Below are 18658 nucleotides of genomic sequence, written 5' to 3'. Positions count from 1 at the left end.
TCTCTGGTGTTCTATAATAAAGGCATCTGCAGGAGTTAGTGGGTGTTCTGTGTACCTTCAACACAGAACACACCGATCGTTTTCGGACGATTTTCGATCTTGCTGTTGTGTAGTGGTTGTTGTCTGCGTGCCCTGACCGCAGTATACACCGCTATATTCACCTCACCTATATAGCTAGTGATCTATCTTTTATAATAGAGCTTGCAGTCAGTAGTGTTAGGAGCTAGTGCATGCTGTCTGCGTGCTCTGTACCCAGTACATACCGCTATATCCACCTACATAGCTCTTCTCTATTTGAGCCCACTTGCCATCTGCAGGAGTTATTGGAAGTTGTGTGTGCCTGCAGCACAGCACAGTATACATCTGTATATACCCCTTTATCTCTGGTGTTCTATAATAAAGGCATCTGCAGGAGTTAGTGGGTGTTCTGTGTACCTTCAACACAGTACACACCGATCGTTTTCGGACGATTTTCGATCTTGCTGTTGTGTAGTGGTTGTTGTCTGCGTGCCCTGACCGCAGTATACACCGCTATATTCACCTCACTTATATAGCTAGTGATCTATCTTTTATAATAGAGCTTGCAGTCAGTAGTGTTAGGAGCTAGTGCGTGCTGTCTGCGTGCTCTGTACCCAGTACATACCGCTATATCCACCTACATAGCTGTTCTCTATTTGAGCCCACTTGCCATCTGCAGGAGTTATTGGAAGTTGTGTGTGCCTCCAGCACAGCACAGTATACATCTGTATATACCCCTTTATCTCTGGTGTTCTATAATAAAGGCATCTGCAGGAGTTAGTGGGTGTTGTGTGCCTCTAGCACAATATACACTACCCAACTGCTTTTTTACCCAACTCCCTTCAGGCCATTACCATGTCTGGAAGGCCAGCAAGGAGAGGCAGACAGGCGCGAGCCGATAAAAGAGGGCAAGCAGGCTCTGTGTCTAGAGACAACAGTGCTGGTCGTGGACGCGGTGCATTGTCATCAGCACGTGGCCATGGGACACGCTTGTCCTTCTTTTCGGCAGCTGGACATGTTGAGCCGCAACATGCCAACGACTTGGTAGAGTGGATGACCAAGCCCTCTTCATCCTCCTCATCCTCTCTCACCCAGTCTCAGGGTACTAGCAAAGCAGCTGCCAACGCATCGTCTTCCCTCCTCTCAATGTCATCATCAGTGACTCCTTCCCTAGACCCACCACGTCCTCCTGAGGAGTCTCCTGAACTCTTTGAGCACAGTGTTGAGTACATGCTCCAGGAGGATGGCCAGTGTTTTGTAGCCTCTGATGATGACACTCAGCTAGAGGAAGGCAGTAGCGTGAATGCAGAGAGAGGGGATGCTCAAGAAGGACAGCAATCTGGCAGTCATGTTCCACAAGCTGCAGCATACTGCCAGGTTTGCTACAGCGATGAAGAGGGAGGGGATGATGAGGGCACTGACTCCACGTGGGTGCCTGGTAGGAGAGAGGAGGAGGAGGAGGAGGAGGAGGAGGAGGCACATGTCCAACAAGGCAGGATGCCCTCCGGGGCCCAGCTTAGGGGCAGCACACCGACTGAATCATACCGCAGAGCTCCGCCTGTGCAGGGCGCTGCCTCTGCACGTTATGCTAAAAGTTCTTTGGTGTGGGCCTTTTTTGAGACGAGTGCATCAGATCGCACCGCTGCTATTTGCAACATATGTCTCAAGCGTATCTCGCGTGGCCAAAACATCAGCCGCTTGGGCACCACATGCTTGACCAGACATATGTTGACCTGCCATGCAGCTCGTTGGCAAGCGTACCTCAAAGACCCACACCATAGAACAAAGCGGCCCTCTCCTTGCTCCTCATCAGCTGGCATCTCCAACCCCACTAGACCTTCAGTCCTCTCTGAAACCTGCTCTGAGAGGAATGAAGGTGTAGAATTAGGTGTGTCACAGCCAAGTGCTTCCGGGCACTCTGCTAGCAGTACACCCACGTCCGATTATAGCAGGCAAATGTCCCTGCCCCAGCTGCTGGACCGGCGAAAGAAGTTCACTCCCAGCCATCCACATGCCCAGCGGTTGAATGCTAGCTTGGCTAAATTGCTAGCACTTCAACTGCTGCCTTTTCAGTTGGTAGACTCGGCCCCCTTCCGTGAGTTTGTACAATGTGCGGTTCCTCAGTGGCAGGTCCCCAAACGCCACTTTTTCTCACGGAAGGCGATTCCGGCTCTCTACCGGCATGTGGAAGGCAATGTCCTTGCCTCGCTGGACAGGGCGGTCAGCGGTAAGGTGCATATTACCGCTGACTCATGGTCCAGCAGGCATGGACAGGGACGTTACCTGTCTTTCACGGCCCATTGGGTCACTCTTCTGGCAGCTGGGAAGGATGCAGGACAAGGTGCAGTAGTGTTGGAGGTTGTTCCGCCACCACGCCTCCAAAATGCTACTATTGGTTGTGACACACCTCTCTCCTCCACCCCTCCTCTTCTTCTTCCTCCATGGCCTCTTCCAGTGCTCTGTCCTCAGAACCAGCGGTGCTCCGTAGGCGTTCCAGGGGCTACTCAAGTACGCAGGCAAAACGATGCCATGCCGTGCTTGCGCTGGTTTGTTTGGGGGGACAGGAGCCACACTGGGGCGGATGTTTTGTCAGCTCTGCAGGGGCAGGCCGAGAGGTGGTTGACGCCACGCCAGCTTAAGCCAGGAATGGTGGTTTGCGAGAATGGCACCAACCTCCTCTCCGCCCTCCGACAGGGACAACTGACCCATGTGCCCTGTGTAGCTCACGTCCTTAACCTGGTGGTGCAGCGGTTCTTGGGCAGGTACCCCGGCATACAGGATGTCCTGAAGCAGGCCAGGAAAGTCTGTGTGCATTTCCGCCGATCATTTAATGCCTGTGCTCGGCTGGCTGAGCTCCAAAAGGAGTTAAACCTGCCCAAGAACCGCCTTATATGTGACATGCCCACCAGGTGGAACTCCACGTTGGCCATGCTGCAGAGGCTGCACACGCAGCAGAGGGCCATCAATGAGTACCTGTGCGACTACGGCACCAGGACAGGGTCAGAGGAGCTCGGATTTTTCTCACCACACCAGTGAGGCATGATCAGGGATGCATGCACTGTCCTGTCACCGTTTGAGGAGGCCACAAGGATGGTGAGCAGTGACAGTGCATGCATCAGTGACACTGTACCTCTTGTCCACCTCTTGGAGCATACGCTGCGTGGAATAATGGACAGGGCACTTGAGGCAGAACAGAGGCAGGAAGAGGAGGACTTCCTTGTCTCTCAAGGCCCCCTTTATCCAGACAGTGTTCCTGCTGTGCCACCCATCACACAGGAAGAGGATGAGGAGGAGGAAGAGGAGGAGGAGGATGATTGTGTCAGCATGGAGGTGGAGGCTGGCACTCAGCATCAGCAGCAGCAGCAGTCTTGTAGGGATGATTTACAGTCCCAAGAAACACGTGGACTTGTATGTAGCTGGGAGGAGGTAGCTGCGGATCATGTTGTCCTTAGTGACCCAGAGGACTCCGGACTGAATGCCTCAGCTAACCTGCACTGCATGGCCTCCCTGATCTTGCAAAGCCTGCGGAAAGATCCTCGTATTCTTCGGATCAAGGAGAGGGACCATTACTGGCTGGCCACTCTCTTTGATCCACGGTACAAGGGTAAGGTTGCCGACCTTATCTTGCCATCGCAGAGGGAGCAGAGCATGAGACATCTCTGGGAGGCCTTGCAGAAAGGTCTGTGCAATGCGTTCCCAGAGACTGGGAGGTTACAAACTCCTGGTCCTGGACAACGTGTTGCTGAGGCATCGGTCAGAAGGAGCGGTGGAGAAGGTGGCCGTCTGACTGATGCTTTCAGACAATTTTTTAGTCTGCAGCCCCAAGGTATGATCGGTTCCAGCAACCATCGCCAGCGTCTGATTTACATGGTGCAGGAATACCTAGGGGCAAGGTCAGACTTGGACACCTTTCCCACCGAAAATCCTCTGGCTTACTGGGTCTTGAGGATGGATCACTGGCCAGAGCTTGCACAGTATGCAATTGAGCTACTGGCCTGTCCTGCATCCAGCGTTCTTTCGGAACGCACCTTCAGTGCTGCTGGTGGCTTTGTTACCGATCACAGGGTGCGGCTGTCTACCGAATCAGTTGATCGACTAACCTTCATCAAGATGAATCAGTCTTGGATCACCCACAGCTACCAAGCACCTGAAGCTGATGTAACCGAATAATTTTTTTTGAAATATCACATCCCTTCAAGACTGCCTATGCTGATGCTGAGTGACTGTCCTGTTATGTTGATTGTCTATCCTCTTCCTCCTCCGATGATATGTTGGAAGAACATTTCTGTTTCTGGGTGATGCCATCAGCCCAATTTTTCTGCCCCTGTTTAACAGGGGCGTTTAATTACAATTTTTGATGCAATGCTTTGCAGCAGGGCTAATTCCTGCAATAAAACTAGAGTATATGGGAGAGGTTGCAGTGTCGTGGAACCAGCACCAGTGCCTAAGGCCCAATTTTTCTGCCCCTCTTTAACAGGGGCGTTTAAGTACAATTTTTGATGCAATGCTTTGCAGCAGGGCTAATTCCTGCAATAAAACAAGAGTATATGGGAGAGGTTGCAGTGTTGTGGGACCAGCACCAGTGCCTAAGGCCCAATTTTTATGCCCCTGTTTAACAGGGGCGTTTAAGTACAATTTTTGATGCAATGCTTTGCAGCAGGGCTAATTCCTGCAATAAAACTAGAGTATATGGGAGAGGTTGCAGTGTCGTGGCACCAGCACCAGTGCCTAAAGCCCAATTTTTCTGCCCCTGTTTAACAGGGGCGTTTAATTACAATTTTGATGCAATGCTTTGCAGCAGGGCTAATTCCTGCAATAAAACTAGAGTATATGGGAGAGGTTGCAGTGTCGTGGCACCAGCACCAGTGCCTAAGGCCCAATTTTTATGCCCCTGTTTAACAGGGGCGTTTAATTACAATTTTTGATGCAATGCTTTGCAGCAGGGCTAATTCCTGCAATAAAACTAGAGTATATGGGAGAGGTTGCAGTGTCATGGCACCAGCACCAAAGGCCCAATTTTTCTGCCCCTGTTTAACAGGGACATGTAATTACAATTCTTGATATAATATTTCACAGGAGGGCCCGTTCCTCTGCCCACCCAGAGTAACTGTGAGGACTTATAGTGTTGTGGCACCAGCACCACAACCACCAAAGGTCAATTTTTCTACCACTGTTCAACAATGGCATGTAATTACAATTCTTGATATAATCGTTCACAGCAGGGCGCTCCAGCGCCCACCAAGAGTCACTTTGAGGGCTTACAATGTTGTGGCAAAACCAACACCTTGTTCCGCCATTTCTGCAGAGCATATAGGGCAGGCCCCTACTTTCAAACATCCAACTTACAAACATCTCCTACTTGCAAACGGAAGGAGACAACAGCAAGTGAGATGAAAAAAGATGGACGACAAAACAAATTATACAGGGGTGATAACCCTTCCCTATGTTTTCCAAAAAGCTTAAAAAATTTTTTTGACTGGAGCTACACTTTAAAAATGTACCAGTTGAAAATTACAAACAGATTCAACTTAACACAACAAACCTACACAGTCCCTGTCTTGTTTGCACCGCCTGTATACTGCTGTTCTGAGTATATAGGGCCTGGGGGCCACACGCATTTCCTTTTTTTAATATGGGTACGGGGTTCCCCTTAATATGCGTACAAGACCCAAAGGGGCTGGTAATGGGCAGGGAGGGCTACCCATGCCATTTTTCTCAATGATTTTCAACCATATTGCAGGAACCAGATATAACATTAAAACCGCAAGCAGCTTTAAATTACGTTATTTCCGTTAAATGTCATTTTGTGCAGGGACTGTTCTAAACACGGGAAACACGTGGCACTTCACAGGCATACTACAGACACCCCCCAGGCACCATATTTAAAGGAATATTTCACTTTTTTTTCCACTTTAATCGTCATTAAAATCAGTGCTCCCGCCAAAACGGCCGTTTTTAAAACTTTTTTTTGCATTGACCCATGTCCCCTGGGGCAGGAGCCAGGTCCCCAAACCCTTTTTAGGACAGTATCTTGCATATTAGCCGTTAAAATTAGCACTTTTAATTTCGAACGTTCGAGTCCCATAGACTTCAATGGGGTTCTAACGTTCGTACGAATTTGGGGTCCGTTCGAAAGTTCTGGTGCGAACCGAACCGGGGGTGTTCGGCTCATCCCTAGTGGGAAAGTTGAAGCACAGACTCTTATTTGACTTGGTTGCATTTGGTGAGCAGTAGTGCCCACCAAATGCAAATGGTGATTGTAACGGCACCCCTAATATAAAGGGGGTTAACGCCGTTTACGATGTTCCCTCTCCTAGACACACATCCACTCGCTACCAATATCCACAGCTAAATGACCCTTTCCTATAGGAGCCGACCCCTCTGGCAAAAACACGAGACGCACTCTGTCTCTTCTGTAGTAGGAATGACTTTATTAATGAGAAACATTGTAACTTTATACACAATTCAAGGCACATGCTTTAACATGAACAAGGGCCCAGCTCCACCCACACATCCCAAGACTCAACACCTCATCCTGACGTCTGCTAGGCTTCAAACGATCCCACCCAATACACATCTTTTCACAAAGGGTTGGCAGCCAGTCTGTCTGGCACTTTACAATACACACAAGGACAGACTTAAATGAACAATAGAAATGCAAAACAACTTAATTCCTCACAGCAATGATACTTAACCCCCATATACAGTATACATCCAATCTATATACAATGTATATACAGCCTTGAATATGGCTATCACAGACCATATCGGGGGTTTCTTTTATTCACCCTGTGTCCAAAGTGACCCCACTGTCACACATCTCCCCTTTCGGCAGGGGACTAACAGAGGAGGGGACCCCAGACGGGTTGACTCCGCAGTTAGTCCATGGGTCCATTCTTCCAATACTGGATAACCCATCAACATTGCACTAGGAGCCCGGGAGGGCGTCGGTTTGCCGGGACAACCCATCAGCATTGCCGTTTTGCTTACAGGGTCGGTAGCTGATGGTGAAGTTGTAAGGTTGTAGGGCTAAGCTCCACCGCAGCAACCTGCCATTATCTCCGGAGACCCGGTTAAGCCAGACCAATGGGTTGTGGTCAGTGACCAGTGAAAATTCCTGTCCGTATAAGTAAGGGTTCAGCTTTTTAAGGGCCCAGACCAGGGCCAAACACTCCTTCTCCACTGCCGCATAGCTCACTTCCCGGGGTAATAGTTTTCTACTCAGGTATGCGACAGGGTGTTCTCCTCCATCCTCCCCAACTTGGCTCAGCACCGCCCCCAGTCCAAACATGGAAGCATCTGTGTGGACAAGAAAACGTTTGTTAGGTACTGGGGCAGCCAAGACAGGGGCATTTACAAGTGCTTGCTTGAGGGCTAGAAACGCGGATTCACAAGCTGGAGACCAGAGGACTTGCCTAGGTAAATTCTTTTTCGTCAGGTCAGTCAGGGGTTTGGCGATAGCACTATAATTAGGGACAAAACGTCGGTAGTACCCTGCAGTTCCCAAGAAGGCCAATACCTGGGTCTTAGTACGGGGCGTGGGCCAGTTAGCTACTGCCTCTACCTTGGCTGGCTCGGGTCTCTGGTTCCCACACCCCACTCGGTGTCCCAGGTACTGCACCTCCGCCATCCCTAGATGGCACTTGTCTGGTTTCAAGGTCAGGCCTGCGGCCCGAATTTTGTCCAGAACCACTCCTACGTGAACCAGGTGCTCCTCCCAAGACCCACTGTAGATCGCAATGTCATCCAGATATGCACATGCAAAATCCTGGAAGCCATCGAGGAGCCTATCCACCATACGTTGGAAGGTCGCCGGGGCATTTTTCATTCCAAATGGCATGACCTTAGACTGGTACAGGCCAAATTGGGTAACAAATGCCGACTTGGGGATAGCATCCTCGGCCAGGGGGATCTGCCAATAACCTTTACACAGGTCTATTGTAGTTAAATAACGTCCCCTGGCTATACGATCTAGTAGTTCGTCTACCCTAGGCATCGGGTAGGCATCGGTGGTGGTCTTCTCGTTGAGTCGCCTGTAGTCCACGCAGAACCGGGTAGTCCCGTCTTTCTTAGGCACCAGGACTACAGGCGAGGCCCAAGGGCTGTCAGAAGGCTCAATGACTCCTAACTGAATCATCTCCTGTATCTCCTTCCGCATTTCCTCTCGGACTGCTTCAGGGATACGGTGGGGGGGCTGGCGGAGGGGTGCTTGTCCAGGGGTCTCTACCTTATGTACAGCCAACGTCGTATAGCCCGGTCTTTGGGAGAACGTCGCCTGTTTCTCCCACAGAAGCCGCTTAGCCTGTTCCTTCTTTGTGGGGCTTAACCGGTCTCCTAGCTGTACAAGGCTAATGAGGTCAGTCTGGGGCTCTCTCTCTAGTAAGTCAGGGAGGGGTAAACCTTCTGAGTCGTCCGCAGCAGGGGCACATACTGCAGCAACATCCTCCTGCCGTTCCTGATACTCCTTCAGCATGTTCACATGAAAGGTTCGCTGGATTCTTTCATCTGCACAGCTGGCAATGACATAGGTAGTATCACATACCTGGGCTACTACTTTATACGGGCCCTGCCAAGATGCCTGCATCTTGTCGGTCTTCACAGGCTTGAGCACTAAGACCTTCTGCCCAACCTGGAAGACGCGTTGTCGGGCCCCCCGGTCGTACCATCTCTTCTGTCTTCCCTGGGCCGCCTGGAGATTCTCTCTTACCATCAGAGACAGTTGCTCCATGCGGTCCCTGAGTTCCAGAACATAGGGTACTATGGGGGTCCCTTCTTGCTCTGTCTCTCCCTCCCAGTGTCCTCTGATGAGATCGAGGGGTCCGCGGACCCTTCTCCCATAGAGCAACTCGAAGGGCGAGAACCCAGTAGATTCCTGGGGTACCTCTCTGTACGCAAATAACAGGTGAGGCAGGAATCTCTCCCAGTCTCTGCAAGAGTCCGAAAAGGTCCTCAGCATTTGCTTGAGGGTCCCGTTAAAGCGTTCGCAGAGACCATTAGTCTGGGGGTGGTTGGGGGAGCTCAGTAAGGGCTTAATATTGCACACCTTCCACAACTGCCGGGTGAGTACCGCGGTAAACTGGGTTCCCTGGTCAGAGAGAATCTCCTTAGGGAACCCCACTCTGGTAAAAATCTTAACCAGGGCATCAGCTACTGTCTCTGCTTCAATGTTGGACATAGCTACTGCCTCTGGGTAACGGGTGGCGTAGTCCACCACAGTGAGAATATACTTCTTTCCGGATGGACTAGGCCGGGCCAGGGGACCCACAATGTCAACGGCTATGCGGTAAAAGGGCTCCCCAATAATAGGCATGGACATGAGTTTAGCCTTAGGGTGGTCCCCCCTCTTCCCTATCCGTTGACATGTGTCACACGTTTTGCAGTATTGTCGCACATCCTGGCTAAAATTGGGCCAGAAGAAATTCTGTGTGATCCTATGGGCCGTGCGACGGAACCCTAGATGTCCTGCTAGCGGCACATTATGCCCGATTCGCAGAATCTCCAGCTGGTATTTCTTAGGTACCACCAGCTGTCGTTTCTGCGAAGGGGCCTTACTTCTCTGAGATGGCTTAGGGATCCTATACAGTCCTATACAGTCCTATACAGTCTATCCCCATCCCATTCAAACAGCTCCCCATCTATTCCCCTTTCCTGAGTATCTGCCTTAGCCCTATACTTGTGTAAGGTCGGGTCCTCCCGAGTTTCCCTCCCGAATGCTTCTGGGGTATCCCAGCCTAGGCGCGCCTGATCTAAGGTACGTGTCGGGGAGGATAGTCTCACCTGGGTCTCCGCAGCAAGCGGGCCGGTTCCAGCAGTACGTGTCTGTGCACGGGTAGTCACAGGGTTGACTTCATCGGGGCCCATCGGGGTGTAAGCAGAAAGGCAAGTCCTTCATCACCCCCACATTCACGTGTCCCGAACCAACCCCCTAATCCAGGTGAACACGGGCCACGGGTAGCCGGAAGATGGTACCTCCCGCTACTCTTACGGCTACAGTGTCTCCGGTGTGTTGGCTCTCTGGGATGAGGTTCTTCTGTAGTAGGGTCATGGTAGCGCCGCTATCACGTAAGCCATTGGCTACCGTTCCATTAACCCGGGCCGTCTGCCTGTGTTGTTGCCTGTTGTCCTGGTTAGCTGCTTGTATTGGATCAGCCTCGTGCAGGACGCCCCAATGTTCTTCCTCCTCAACGCAGTGGGCCGCAGGCATGGGTGTGCGGGGGCTCCCCCTTGCTGGTTGTCTCCATGACTGGGACTGGATGGCTGGATTTAATGGACAGTTTGGCTTTTTGTGCCCTAGCTGTTTACATCCGAAACACCTGATGGGTTGTGCATAGTCCTGGGAGTTGAACCTGGGCTGCTGAGGATAAGTGGCTGCTGGGGTTGGTGCTGAAGCTGTGTTAGAGGCTGATAAACTGGGCCGAGATGGTGGATAGCGCTCGCTTCCGCCTGACCTTCGAGAGTCCAGATATTCATCGGCCAAAATAGCCGCTTGCTGTACAGTCCGTGGTTGCTTATCTCGTACCCAATCCCGTAGTACCAGAGGGGTGTGGTTAAAGAACTGTTCTAAGAGTACTAGTTGGGTGATGTCCTCTATGGTATGAGCGTGGCTTCCCTGGATCCAGCCCTTAAGGTCTCGCTGCAGACGATGTGCCCACTCCACGTATGTTATGTGGGTTTGTTTCCGGGATTCTCGAAACTTAATCCGGCTGGCTTCGGGTGTAATGGCAAATCGGTCTAGCAGAGCTTCTTTTACCCTGTCATAGTCTTTAGCGTCCTCATCCTCCAGGGCCCGATACGCATCCGCCACTCTGCCAGTTAAATTACTTGCCAGTAAGGCGACCCAATCTTGGGGCACTACTTCATGTATCTGGCATAGTCTCTCAAAGTCCTGCAGGAATGCTTCAATTTCCTCCTCTCCCTCCTTAAATAGTTTGAACGCCCGAAAGGGCAACTTACGGACAGGCGCTGCATCTTTAGGTGTTGTCTCCGATTGCCGTATTTCTGCCATTCTCTGCTCATGTTGCCGCTCTAATTCTCTCTCCTGTCGCTCATCCTGCAGCTGGATGTCTCTAATGGCATTCTGTATGGCGGTCTCTGATGGGTTAGCAACATATAATGCCACCCGCTGTCGAACTCGTTGCTGAAACAAGTCTTCAACTGACCGGGGTCCTGCATCAACATCCCTCTGATCCATCTCGGTTAGTTCCCTGATCAAGGTGGCCTTGTTCTTTGTCCCACTGGTCCCTCCACGGCTCTCAAGTAAGTCTTTCAGTGTGGCTTTCCTGCAGGCTGCATAGCTGGTCATTTACTGTGGTGGTTTGAAGTGTCCCAGTAACTGGAGGGAAGATCCCACTGCTGCCACCAATGTAACGGCACCCCTAATATAAAGGGGGTTAACGCCGTTTACGATGTTCCCTCTCCTAGACACACATCCACTCGCTACCAATATCCACAGCTAAACGACCCTTTCCTATAGGAGCCGACCCCTCTGGCAAAAACACGAGACGCACTCTGTCTCTTCTGTAGTAGGAATGACTTTATTAATGAGAAACATTGTAACTTTATACACAATTCAAGGCACATGCTTTAACATGAACAAGGGCCCAGCTCCACCCACACATCCCAAGACTCAACACCTCATCTTGACGTCTGCTAGGCTTCAAACGATCCCACCCAATACACATCTTTTCACAAAGGGTTGGCAGCCAGTCTGTCTGGCACTTTACAATACACACAAGGACAGACTTAAATGAACAATAGAAATGCAAAACAACTTAATTCCTCACAGCAATGATACTTAACCCCCATATACAGTATACATCCAATCTATATACAATGTATATACAGCCTTGAATATGGCTATCACAGACCATATCGGGGGTTTCTTTTATTCACCCTGTGTCCAAAGTGACCCCACTGTCACAGTGATATAATTTTTTCCACAGTCACAAACAAAAGCATCGTGGCTCCAGCATATGTACACCCCCAGCTGCTGCACGGCAACATGCTGTGCTTTCTTTTTTAATCGCTTACTAACTGTATACTGTATATATACGGTGGCAGAGCGGCTCTCCTGTGCAACATCATGTACCTAGTACATGATCCTGCACTTCCAGGTCTGGGGCATGCATACACGCTGCTGGCAATCCACTCCCACTGTAATTAGATACAGTGGGAGCCAGTCAGCAGATCCGGTGCACTCAATTTGTGCCAGCACCTGCCGGTCATTTGGGACACAAGCAGAGCGGCCTATGTAAACAAGACAGACTGCCGTTCTGTCAGTAGGGAAGGTATTGATCCTGTGTTTCTGCAAAGCAGAAACATGAATCAATGCCTTCCCTTAGCAAAAGCACCTCCCCCACAGTAACCAAGCACAGGCTAGGCACGCAGTTAGCAAGCACTTCCTAGACACACAGTTAACCCCTAGGTGTCATTAGTACAGTAACAATTCATATTTTTAGCATTGATCACTGTATCGGTGTTACTGGTCCCCAAAAAGTGTCACTTAGTGTCCGATTTGTCCACCTCAATATCGCAGTCTCGCTATAAGTCACCAATCATCGCCATTACTAGTAAAAATCTATCCCATAGTTTGTAGATGCTATAACATTTGCGCAAACCAATCATTATATTATTGGGATTTTTAACCAAAAATATGTAGCAGAATACATATTGGCCTAAATTGATGAAGAAATTAGATTTTTTTAAATTTTTTATTGGAAATGTTTTATAACAGAAATAAAAAAATATTGTTTTTGTTCTTTTTTTAAATTGTTGGCCTTTTTTTGTTTATAGCATAAAAAATAAAAATCGCAGAGGTGATCAAATACCACCAAAAGAAAGCTCTATTTGTGTACAGTGTCTCACAACCACACAATTGTCAGTTAAAATAACGCAGTGCCTTACACCAGAAAATTGCCTAGTCATGAAGGGGGGTAAACCTTCCAGAGGCAAGTGGTTAAACAAACTTTATTGAAATGTCACACTGACAATTTATAAAGTTCAATTGGCCATAATGCTGCGAACTGAACATGCCAGAAACAAGGCATTTTGCCTTGTCTTGCGGTGGGACTATGTGGAAATAACCACCAAACACAGGCCCACCACATCCAGTGTGAAATATACCTTAGCCACTTGCTACCCACCCACTGTAGTTTTATTGAGGGTAAGCAGCCCAGGCAGGACAGACAATGTATTTGTACATCGCCACCTGTCTTCCTGGGTTTTGGGGCATGCATGCATGCCCACTGCCAACCAATGCTGTGATTGGACATAGCACAAGTTAATCAACAGGTTTCACTCATCTATTTTGAAAGGAATCCTGCTGATCAGCTGTGTCCAATCACAGCACAGAGTTCTGTGTTAAAAAAAAACACACATAACTCTGTACACAGAAGAGTGATTTGGCTGTTTCTTCTCCCTGGAAAGCAGGAAGAAAAAACAGCCAGTTCTGTAACTAAATGCAGCACATATTACACACATTACACTTGCTAGGCCCACAGTTAACCCCTATATGTTAACTCCTTCCCAGCCAGTGTCATTAGTACAGTGTCAGTGTATAGTACTGTATGATGTTTAGTTGGACTGTGATAGGGTAGCAGACAAGCTGGCGCTACCAGACCCTCGCAGGGAGGTACACTGACTGACACTAACATCACTAGTGACACAAATACAATGATCAAACATAATACTATATTATTAACCACTTCAGCCTCGGACCAATAAACACCTTAAGGACCAGAGGTCTTTTTACAATTTCGCACTGCGCTGCTTTAACTGGTAATTGCGCAGTCATGCAATATTGCACCCAAACGAAATTTGCGTCCTTTTCTTCCCACAAATAGAGCTTTCTTTTCAAATTTTTTATGGAAGAGTCAGACAGGGTACAATAAAATAGACAGAACAATTTACAACAGAAATAGCGACAAAAGATAATCAGATACGCTGTTACCTAAGCATTGTAAGAGTAAATAAATCGGTACAGACTCAAGATTGTCCCCTGGTTCCTACATGCATAGGGTAAGAAAGAGTCAAAACAATGGATGGGGGGGCCAGACAATAATAGGCCAACTAATGTCGATAGGGAAAAAATCCGTAGACATTCATTTTCATATCAACAATCCCTGCTCAGGGCAATAGCGAAGAGAAACAGTGTTGCTTGAGGTATTCTACCCAACATAGAAAAGAAAGTAAGGAAAAGAAGATATGGAGATAGGAAAAGAAAGGAGAGAGAAGGAGGGGATAGAGTCATAAAAAGAAAGGGAAGGATTGTGATAGAGTAAAGGAAAGGAGGGAGAGAAGAAAAAGTATGGTCGGCAGGCCTAGGGGAACCACGGGCCCCAAATCACCGGTCATTTTAAGTTAAGGAGCCATAAGGCGCGTGTCGAAGTCCTTCGGTAGGAAATGGTCCACCCAAGGTTGCCAAATTTTAGTAAACAATGGGATCCTGTCTAACGTTATTGCTTCTATTTTCGCATGTATCATCGCTTGTGTGATTCTGTGTTTGGTTTCAGCTATATGTAGGGTAGGCGTCCTCCAGGCTCTCGCGATCGTTTGTTTAGCTGCGGTTAGTATTTGGAGGGAAAGTCGAATTCGAGGTTTGGTGAAATTCTGCGGTAGCCAATTCAACAATGCTACTTTTGGGTCTGGATTCAAGGGGTGCTGTAATAGTGTGGTTAATATATGAAAGATTGAGGACCAAAAATTTACCACGATGGGACAGGTCCACCAGATGTGGAGATGGGTACCCCGGTCTTTGCAACCTCTAAAGCAGTCGGGCGAATAATTAGGCACATACTTGGCGATTCTGGAGGGGACTAGGTACCAACGCATCAGGACCTTATAGTTTGCTTCAGAGGCCACCACATTTTGTGAGGAGTTCTTAGTATTAGTCCATATAATAGACCATGATTCTGTGTCGAGAGTAAGCGCCAAATTGGTGGCCCACGCAGTGGCATAACTTGGAAGGTCCTCAGATGCGGTGGAGAGGCAAGAGTAAAGGTACGAGATAGTGCCTGGGGCATGTGGATCAGAGGAACATATAGATTCAAATTGGGACATAGATCTAAGATTGGGGCCAGTTTTGATATGGGTTTGGAAAAAGTGAGCTATCTGTAAGTAACGAAAGCATTCTTTGTGAGGCAGCTGAGCTTGTGCTTGAAGGTCAGGGAATGGAATGAAAGAGGCTCCCCGGGATAAATCACACACTCGGGTAAGGCGTGCATGGGACCAGGCCGAAAAGGTGCCCGGCTCCATGCAGGCTGGCATAAAGTTTGGGTGACCTAAGAATGATAGTAAGGGGAGATGTGGGGACAAAAATTTAAAAGGAATACATATCTTGTGCCAAATTTTAAGGGAGTAACTTGTGATGGGATTAATAAGGGTTTTACATTTCTGGGGGGGGGAGCCAAAGTAAGTTGGAGACAGAAATGGGGTGAGCTTCTACTGCTTCTAGGCTGACCCATAATGGAATTTCAGATACAGCGTGGTAGAGGGCCATTTGTGACAATTGAGCAGCATAGTAATAGTATTTGAAATATGGTATTCCTAGTCCCCCCTGAAGCTTATGTCGAAAGAGGACCGACCTAGAAATTCTAGGCCTAGTATTACCCCAAATATATTTGAGAGTCCGGCTTTGAATAGCATTATGGAAATATGTGGGGACTGTGACCGGGAGTACTCTATATAAGTACAGTAATTTGGGCAATAGGGACATTTTTACTGCCGCAATACGCCCCAGCCAGGAAACACATAAAGGTTGCCAAGAGGTAAGAAGTGACGATAGACTACGCAACATGGGGAGATAATTAGTATGGTAAAGGTGAGCAGGGTTACTAGTTAATTTAATACCTAAGTAGGGAATATAGGACGTTGACCATTGAAATGAGTAGTTAGTTCGTAGACTGTGTAGGGCTTCCGTAGGCAGGGATACAGCAAGGGCTCTAGATTTACATTGATTCACTTCAAGACCTGAGACTTGTGCGAACACGTCAAGAAGCTTAAAGAGATTGGGTAAGGTGGTATGAGGGGAAGTGACAAACAGGAGGGCATCGTCCGCAAAAAGGCATAGTTTGTGGGTCGTGGATGAACCCTACCTGATCCTTATGTATCAGTCCTCCAATATGCGGGGACAGCCTTAGGGATAAAACTTTGGCTAAGAGATTAATGTCGAGATTCAAAAGTGATATAGGCCTGTAGTTCGACCATACGGAATGATCAGCATCAGGTTTGGGTATCATTGAAACGGAGGCTGTAAGTGTATCTCTGCCAAAAGTGTCCCCCTTCAGAAGAGTGTTAAAAGTATTCGCTAAAAGAGGCGCCAGGGTATCTGCAAATTTTTTGTAATATAGCCCCGTAAATCCATCTGGGCCAGGCTGTTTATTGGCTTTAATTAGTTTGATAGCCTGGAGCACTTCAGAGGGCGAGATCTCCATGTCAATAGTTTTTTGGACCTGGACGGGAAGGGAAGGGATCTGTAGGTCGCGAAACAATGTTTCAGCTTTGGCCAGAGGGAAAGAGGAGGGGGATTCATAAAGTTTCGCGAGGCGTTTGGAAAACTCGTCAACTATTTTAAGTGGGTTACTGGTGTATGACTCTTTCCCCACCTTAAGTCGGATTGGTTTATGGACTCGTTCGGGTTGTCTAAGGCGGAGAGCCAAAAAGGTGTCAGGCTTATTGGATTTAGTATAAATGGTGTGATAGGCCCTACGTAAAGTTTTATCTGCTGCTTCTGAGAAAAGCAAATCCAACTCCAGCCGAATTTTAGCTAGGTCAGATTTATTCGTCTCAGAAGGGGAGGCCTGGAATAGTAAAAATAAGCGTTGATATTCAGAGCTTTCTTTTGATGGTATTTGATTGCCTCTGCAATTTTTATTTTTTGCGATATAAATGGAAAAAGAGCGAAAATTTTGAAAAAAAATGATATTTTCTTATTTCTGTTATAAGAAAAATCGAATAAACTAAATTTTAGTCATACATTGTGTGCAAAATTTATTCAGCCACATGTCTTTAGTAAAAAAAATGTCAATAAGCGTATATTTTTTGGTTTGCGCAAAAGTTATAGCGTCTACAAACTAGAGTACATTTTCTGGAATTTACACAGCTTTTAATTTATGACTGCCTATCTCATTTCTTGAGGTGCTAAAATGGCAGGGCAGTACAAACCCCCCCAAATGACCCCATTTTGGAAAGTAGACACCCCAAGGAAACTGCTGATGGGTATGTTGAGCCCATTGAATGTTTATTTTTTTTGTCCTAAGGGATTGAATAATGACAAAAAAAAAATAAAAAATTTACAAAAAGTTGTCACTAAATGATATATTGCTCACACATGCCATGGTTATATGTGGAATTACACCCCAAAATATATTCCGCTACTTCTCCCGAGTACGGGGATACCACATGTGTGGGACTTTTTGGGAGTCTATTCGCGCACGGCACCCCGAAAACCAATCACCACCTTCAGGATTTCTAAGGGTGCAAATTTTTGATTTCACCCCTCACTACCTATCACAGTTTCGAAGGCCATAAAATGCCAAAATAGCACAAAACCCCACAAAATGACCCCATTTTGGAAAGTAGACACCCCAAGCTATTTACTGAGAGGCATGTTGAGTCCATGGAATATTTTATATTTTGCCACAAGTTGCGGGAATATTACAAACTTTTTTTTTTTTGCACAAAGTTGTCACTAAATGATATATTGCTCACACATGCTATGGGAATATGTGAAATGACACCCCAAAATACATTCTGCTGCTTCTCCTGAGTACAGGGATACCACATGTGTGGGACTTTTTGGGAGCCTAGCCGCGTACGGGACCCCGAAATCCAAGCACCGCCTTCAGGATTTCTAAGGGCATTAATTTTTTTATTTTACTCCTCACTACCTATCACAGTTTTGAAGGCCATAAAATGCCAAGATGGCACAAAACCCCCCCAAATGACCCCATTTTGGAAAGTAGACACCCCAAGCTATTTGCTGAGGGGCATGTTGAGACCATTGAATATTTATTTTTTTGTTCCAAGGGATTGAATAATGACAAAAAATAAAAATATTTTTTTTTTTTACAAAAAGTTGTCACTAAATTATATATTGCTTACACATGCCATGGTTATATGTGGAATTGCACCCCAATATACATTTTGCTGCTTCTCCTGAGTACGGGGATACCACATGTGTGGGACTTTTTGGGAGCCTAGCTGCGTACGGGGCCCCAAAAACCAATCGCCACCTTCTGGATTTCTAAGGGCGCAAATTTGTAAAAAAAGAGATTGATCGGTGGGTATGCCCACCATTAGATACCTCCCTTCATCCACCCACTTCTAATGATGGACATACATGCACCATTTATATATGCCGAAGCATGGGGGCATCCTCCCGCAAAAAAGTTATGCCGCGTACATACGTTCAAACTTTTTCATGGGCAAGCCCTCCGTCGGAATTTTGACCGTATGTACGCGGTATTCGGAGCAAAATCGCTCCTCCACCCCTTATGCCCCCATGCTTCGGCATATATGCTCTTTTTTTAACTGTGGTGGTGAAATCACCTCCTACAGCACTGGAGTCACGGCTTTATGTATCGTGGGAGCAAACGCTGTTGCTGTCAAGATAAATAAATCCGCGCTGCAGCTGAATGGCGTA

This window comes from Lithobates pipiens, unplaced genomic scaffold (assembly GCF_037356315.1).
Source record: "Lithobates pipiens isolate NorthernLeopardFrog02 unplaced genomic scaffold, aLitPip1_a1.2 Scaffold_30, whole genome shotgun sequence".
NCBI classification, from domain to species: Eukaryota; Metazoa; Chordata; class Amphibia; order Anura; family Ranidae; genus Lithobates; species Lithobates pipiens.
Note: the sequence above shows the minus strand (reverse complement) of the source record.